Genomic DNA, 7,056 nt, shown 5'->3' with positions numbered 1-7,056 from the left:
AAGGTAAGATATCTCAATCGTTAACTATGTATCCAACCCACTTTCATTATGGCTGAAAAGCTTACCGAGTGTGATTGATGTTCATTGCTGCGGGATCTTTCATTCACTCTAACGGCTAGAGAGTTGTTCTTATCCTACTGCCGATTTAGAAATTTTGGGAAAACTATTATTTTTTGGCCTTGAAGAGCCGACTCATCTACTCCATTGTTGCAATTAGTCATCTGTAATGCTTTTGATGATTTGATGAACGGAACATTTAACAGATGTAGACAGTAAAGTAGCAATGAAAAAATAGTATTTAGTTATGGGCGAGGGTCAGTTAGTTGTACGTAAAAAAAGGCGGGCGCGTCTGTTGTTTTTTATTTATTATATGATTGTATATATTATATTACTTTCTCTTAAGCTATTGAAGGTATTCGCCTATCTGTTACAGAACATGCCTGATGTCCTTGCATAAATCGTACAAGGACCGGGCATGCAAACAAATTCCGTATGCAAAACAAAAAACCGTGAGGAATTCTTCGGCCCTAACGCTATGCGGAATGGACAAGTCGTAAAATCTAAAGATATTCGAATATTTGGGCGTACCTATAACGAGTTTACACACATCGTCATCGTAGAAATGGTTATTACCAACAAAACCAGAAGCATTTTCTAATTTATCTAAATTGACCCGATATAACTTATCAAAACAGGAGCTATGAATGTTCTGACACACTTTACGCACAAGCTAGAATACTGCTACAAGTACGAGTAAGCATGTCACATTGATTCAGCTTCCACGTTCCCATTGCTGCTTCTAGCACGAAGCTCGTTGATATCGGCATAATGAACGATAACTATTTATGTCCGCGATACACATTAGAAAGAGAAAGAAAGGACCTGAATGACACGCCGAACGAAAGTCCTAAATTAACACAGCTTGGGGCTGTGGGCAGCTGAGGGGAACACTGCTGAGCAGGCCGAAATAGAGGAAAAAGACGACGCGTTTATCTTATCTGTAGTTCTGCGAGTAACGCGCCGGCAGCCATCGTGCAGTGGCCCACCACCAGCAAAAGTCCTTCGTGAGAGCAACCTCGTTGGTACAGCAAAGTGATGGAACGTTAGCTGGTGAAAGGAAATGTTAGTACATACGTGTGCCTTTTTGTATGCATGCATGCCTGTACGCTCAGAAAGACAAAGGCAGCTAGAACAGCAGCGGCAAAAGGCAACACATTTGAGGCGGTAGAAGGGAGGGGAAGGAATTTCGATGTTCGGGGGCATGTGGTCTCGTTGTCATAAACTGTGCTCATCGGAGCAGCAACGTCGGCTGGTAGAGTCGGCACGAGGCACAAGCGTGACGGGTGGCGCACAGGGACATCCAGAGTACGTGATATAACGTGGATAGACGGACCGGCGCAAACAGACACGGCCATGATAGGAGAAACTCGGCCCGTTCAGGATAGTGCACTGAGTAGACAAATAGACGACGACTATTTTTTTGTGTTGGTTCCTTTCTGCTGATTGCGACTAGAAGAAAATGGACAGCTTCAAACTGCCGCATGCAAGAAGTTATGCTAGAAGGAAGAAACACAGGGAGTAGGTGTTGGGCTGGAAATGACGTTGACGTTTGGGTGCAGAGTGAAAGTTGGATAGATGGCGTGAGGGACGGGACCTGAACACGCAGGTACAAAGAAAAAAAGTTAGGCCAGGCAAAATTTTGTAGGAAAAATATACTATTTTACGTTACTTTGTTCTTGTTTTTCTGTTCACTGCTCGACTGAATACTTAGGCTCATATAGGAGCGTGAGAGCGGGCTTAACGGCGTGGAAAGCCGTGGCCACAATCGTTTCTGTAAAACACTCACGTGTGACTACCGTACTTGGATAGGTCTTTGCGCATTAACGAAGACGAAAAGAAATAAGATGAAGGCTCATAAGAAAAAAATTATTGTAAAAACGTTGAACTGAATTGTGGCTTTATTTAGTGACAAGTAACAGATTGTTAATGCCTCATGAACTGAACGCATACGGTGACTGCCTTTTCTATATGCGATTGTATGCAATCATATTGTCCATTATACCAACATACAACTCCAACATGGAGAAAACGGTACGCCTTGGACGGTATCTTTCATTGTTACAGCACCTAGGTCACAAATAAGAGTGCTAAGTAATTATATGTCAGCTTTGGCAAGACTTAATTAGAGAAATAGCTTTTACTTTTAAGATACTGTTGAAACATGTAGCGAATAGTTGGTCAGCTTACGTTGTATGAAAGCCATTTCGCCTGTGTGGGAGCACAAAGGTATCTTACTTTTAGACTCATGAGTCGGAAACCTTTGTTGTATTGTTGTATTCGAAGCTTGTTAGAATCGTACCCCTCTTTAGAAAGCACTTACATACCTATATACAGTAAAACTTGATTTTATGATGAAATAAGGTAAAAGTAATACACATGTGGTTTGCGCTTCAAATAATTTCACCAGCATTATCCAGCCAGGCGTACCTACTAACCTATTCCACGTCGTAGATAAAAGAACCGTTCGCACTAATAAAACCAGGACACGTTTAGTCCAGAAAATCGGCGATAACAAATAATCTGTATAAACCAGTGCGGTGAAGTTCGATTCACAAATATAAAGCAAATTGCACACAGCGCTCTGTTACCATCAAATATGTATTGAAATTTTGCAGCTGGTAGAATAGCAATGGCAAGCAACACGAAGGATGTAATTAACGTTGCTACTTCATACAATATTAAATGCACTACAAGATTAGCTTCTTTAAAGCAAGAGAGGCAGACCGTGATAGACGCGTAACATTTAAGCAAATTATATAATGGTAGAGTTTACGGGAGTACTGTGTGACACGCATTGTACGAAAGGGCATATTATTTTAATTAGAGTCCTATGAAAGGAATATCTGCTTTTACTCAATTTTTATCTAGCCTACTTCCTTCCGTAACACCGCCATAATGCCACCATGTGGCGAACGATACCTGGTCTCGAGGTTAGGCTCGGAAGACTGACGTGTGCCAGTGCATTTTTAACATCTGCGTTGGTTCGCCTTTTGTTAAGGTTGAAAACCTATCGAAGTACTCTAATACCTGAGCCTTACGCGCCCAAAAATCATACAGCTGAGACGATTGTCCAAAGGAAGCTTGCTAAATGCACGTTAATAAGAGACCTTGTCTTGATCGCCACTCTCAGATCAGATCGGTGAAAAATTATTGAGTTCATTCAAAAAAAGAGCCTAGCGGCCCTAATTTAAGAGGTACTACACAACACAGAGTCAATAACGCACATCTACAACTATAGATTTTGAAATAGAATTGTTAAGGATAACAAGAAGTAGTGCCTTTGCGTCTATACGAAGCAAAGAAGAGAACAGATAACTCCACAGGTACGCGTCAGTCAAAAGTCAGACTGAGCCTTTAGGTAAACAAAACATGAATTGCTGTTAATAGGGCTGCAAGCGTTGCACAAACTAGAAAACACTTGCGTAAAATAAGATAACAGACAGGGATCTGTGCGTGTTAAACTCAGTTACACTAAGATTAAACAAGGATATCTATAGAAAAAAAAACAAAAAAACTCAATAGGCCAGGCAAACTCATCCAATGCCAGCCCACATACGGCAAAAGTCATCAACATCGCCCTGCAAAACATGCCTTCCTGTGTATGATGCTAGTTTTCACACATGCTTTTCGGTTTTTGGCGATCTAACGCCGGCTAATGCAGTTCGTAACGGTACGTTTGACAATATAGACCCGAAAGCTTCAAAAAACGATAACTAAGACATATAGAAAATCATTGAAGGTGGCGGAAATTGCGTCATAAATTAATTCGAATGAAAATCTGTCGTTCGAAAAATTGGCATTATTTTTGCATTAATCTGGTAATTCGCTATCTCGTAAAGCTGACGAACGTTTGGCAGTATTTGACCGGTGACATGGGCTAAAATATTTGACAACATGATTGCAACCGCTACGTTCCCGTGTTACATGAATGTATAATAGTGTTTGTATCAGACGTATTCTTCATTTTGACAAAATGATACCACCTACCAGATACAGACTTCCTGATTGCTGGATATTCCTTTTCCTAATTATGTCTCTCTTAATAGTATTTTTGCGAACTACCATTTGCTAGTAGTAGTCGTGCATATTTATTCCCGGTCATCTCCTTCAACATATTTCAGATCAAACTGAAAAATCCTGTGGAGGACAACCAACAGGGCAGTTGAACCTGTCCGAGAAGTAGTGAAAAATTGACCTTCAGGAAAAGGATAATAGCTTCTTTTGCAAAGCAGTGACAATTTCATTGTGTGTCGATTACCATGTGTTTTGTCTCGTTCAAAGTACGACTTTCCCAAGTCGTACGATAATATAACTCACATCGATAGAAGCTTAGATGGTAATATATACTCAGTTTAACAATGCTCGGTTCATAGGAAGACATCTCCAACCAAGCTGCATTATCGAACTGAAATCACTCCATTGTAGATATGTTGGAAGAAAACGGTGTATTTACCGATTCAATATCATCAATAGGTTTATTACCCGTTATTATTTTTACCCGTAACAGCTGCCTGGTTACAGTCGATATTATTTATACACTGATAGAAATCGTATGCAGAGAATGTAGGCTGTAACACCTTATGCACCACTTTACCATTTTAACGTTTCCGGTCTCACAGAGAAGAACGTCTCGTTTCAAACGAATCTAAAGGTATTTTATCTTGTCTTGCCTATTTTTACTTACCATTTGCACGGTGTCATACTCCGTGCTGTTTTAAAATGTGATAGGTGTACACAGAGAGTTTGGACTTGGATACAGTTATTACTAGTCGTCTAAAATGAAAACGCGAGCTGCTCGACGATACAAAGTGGGTCTGGTTGTCTCGTGCCTACAACATCGGTGAATCAGTGCTCCCGTAGAACGCTATCCGAACACTGCCCAACAGCGATTCAAAGCTCAGCTGAGAGACGAAGCGGGCAAAAAATCGTGGCCTACAACGGGTAAGTCATCCCGTCTCTTGTTAGAATCTCCGTAGATGCCCCATCGTCCGTGAAATTGTAGCCACAAATTATGACATCAATAGGACGAAATGAGTGACAACCTCTAGGAAATCGCTAACGAAAGCACCACAGGAAACAACAACGGCGACGAAATCGGTGGGAGACATCTGCCACTACATCGATGTCAATAGCGCAGTTAGCCGAACGCAGCAAGCGATCTTGATGAGAACAAATTTCTCCATTTGGACGTGTCCAGTTTTCCAACTCGATGGAGGCCGACGGAAAATCTTCTATTCTATCCCTCAGTACTTTGTTTTGTTTTTTTCGTCATTGAGTGACGTTTCAACGGATTTACTTTCCATCTACCAGCTTTACCAGCAACCAGTTCGAGACCGATATCCACGCTCGATAGGAACTTTTGTCGTCCGCAAGCTTTACAGGAGACTTGAAGGCTAGAAGACGTTGGCGGGAGATCTAGTTTCGGTCGAATTTTGAAAGAACGGCTTTAGAAGTAATTTTCGCTTGGTCTTCGATTGAGAACGTCTTTCTATGCTCACGTAAGATAGCTGGAAATAACTACGGGCACACGTTGATAAATGAGAATCTGTTTTCTCGTTCCTTTCATAGTGAATCAGTTGTGTTTCGTTGCCATAACTGTAGTCGTACTTAATAAACAACTATACTCTTCGTCTAGAAAGTATTGTTTCGATGTCACTGATATTTATATATTATTAATGTTATTATCATCTATGCTCCACAACTTAGGAAACATGTCGATCGTGGCTCAACGTTCTTTCAAAAGGGTTTTGTTTCTACATCTTTGACTAGCTTGAAGGCGTCTTGACCCTCGACATCGAAAGCGAATAACAGAAGTACATGATCTTCAATTAGGTAAACCTATAGCGGACAGTTATGTATTGCATCCTAGGAAATAATATGGCTCACTTCAATCGCAAGGTGAACTGTTGCATCATTGCAAATCGGACATTTTATGCTAGCGGGCTTTAGCATGAGACGCCGTACGTCATAAAAATGATTTATTAAATTTTCACACTCTTTATAATGTTAGGATTCGACTACATATCGTGGTCCATAACATTGGTTGGCTTCGTTTTACTTCGTCCAAGTCGAGTTTAAGAAGTAAATGATTTCAATAAATCGAAATAATAATAGTAAAACATATAGCGAATTAGTTGTATTTTTTTTTTGGGAAAACCAATAACGTAATAATGATGAGCTTTGCAACCGCGTTTATTTAGCCGTCGGAAAGAAAATTTCTGGCCTTACTTGGCCTGGAGTTTTTTTTCAAGTGTTTTCAAGCTTCTCGAGATACCCTGGTCTCGGGCATTTGTGATACTATTATTTCTACGTCACTTCTCATCTTGTATACGGGAGGCTGTAAAATGTTGTTGTTGTTGTTGAAATTTTCAGTACATCCATGAGACAATGTGGTTCTCGGATCAAACTAGCTTTTCATAACAAGTACTGTGAAATGTTTTGATTCAGTTATTGCATAGAAATTTTCTGTCACCTATTTGTTAGTATAGCAGGAACAGTGACTATGGCAGCGATTGTCAGAATAATCTTTTCAAGGAAGGGGTCATACCTTTTCAATTCTTGCGGAAGATCCTCGAGCCATAGGTGGTAGTTGCTCCTTGGGATGCTACCCATCAATAGAAAACCTTTGCTCAACGAAAATAACTCTAGTCGACCCTTTTTCATCTGTCTTCTGACAGTTACTTGTAGTAGCTCTATTTACGTGTGCACACCTTTGAACCTGACAAAACGCTGCTGGCGTTTTGCGTAGCAGGGATCTAGACAATTGACGCTTGATAATAAACGACGAATTGCTTTTACACGAAAATAAGTATTGCACGGCTTTATTATGAATTAAATAAATAGAGATTATTTCCAGCATTCAAGCTAACGTATCCCATATATGCATATAATTAACGGAGAATTTCGGATGCCTTTATGATAATATCATACTTGCGTGTTATTATTTATTACCCTTCCACCTACAGAAAAACATGTGGTATGTAAAGCAGATGCAAA

General features: G+C 40.2%; 1 long non-coding RNA gene across 1 annotated transcript; it reads left to right on the top strand.

The window, feature by feature from the left end:
• The first annotated feature begins 526 nt into the window (after window positions 1-526).
• Window positions 527-6,190, top strand: LOC147757345 (uncharacterized). Its single transcript, XR_015321250.1, has 2 exons — window positions 527-1,666; window positions 4,789-6,190. It is a non-coding gene; the product is annotated as an uncharacterized LOC147757345 (long non-coding RNA).
• The last annotated feature ends 866 nt before the right edge of the window (window positions 6,191-7,056 follow it).

This window comes from Varroa destructor, unplaced genomic scaffold (genome assembly GCF_002443255.2).
Source record: "Varroa destructor unplaced genomic scaffold, Vdes_3.0 BEIS01000002.1, whole genome shotgun sequence".
Classification (NCBI taxonomy): domain Eukaryota; kingdom Metazoa; phylum Arthropoda; class Arachnida; order Mesostigmata; family Varroidae; genus Varroa; species Varroa destructor.
This window is presented reverse-complemented; position numbering and strand designations above follow the sequence as displayed.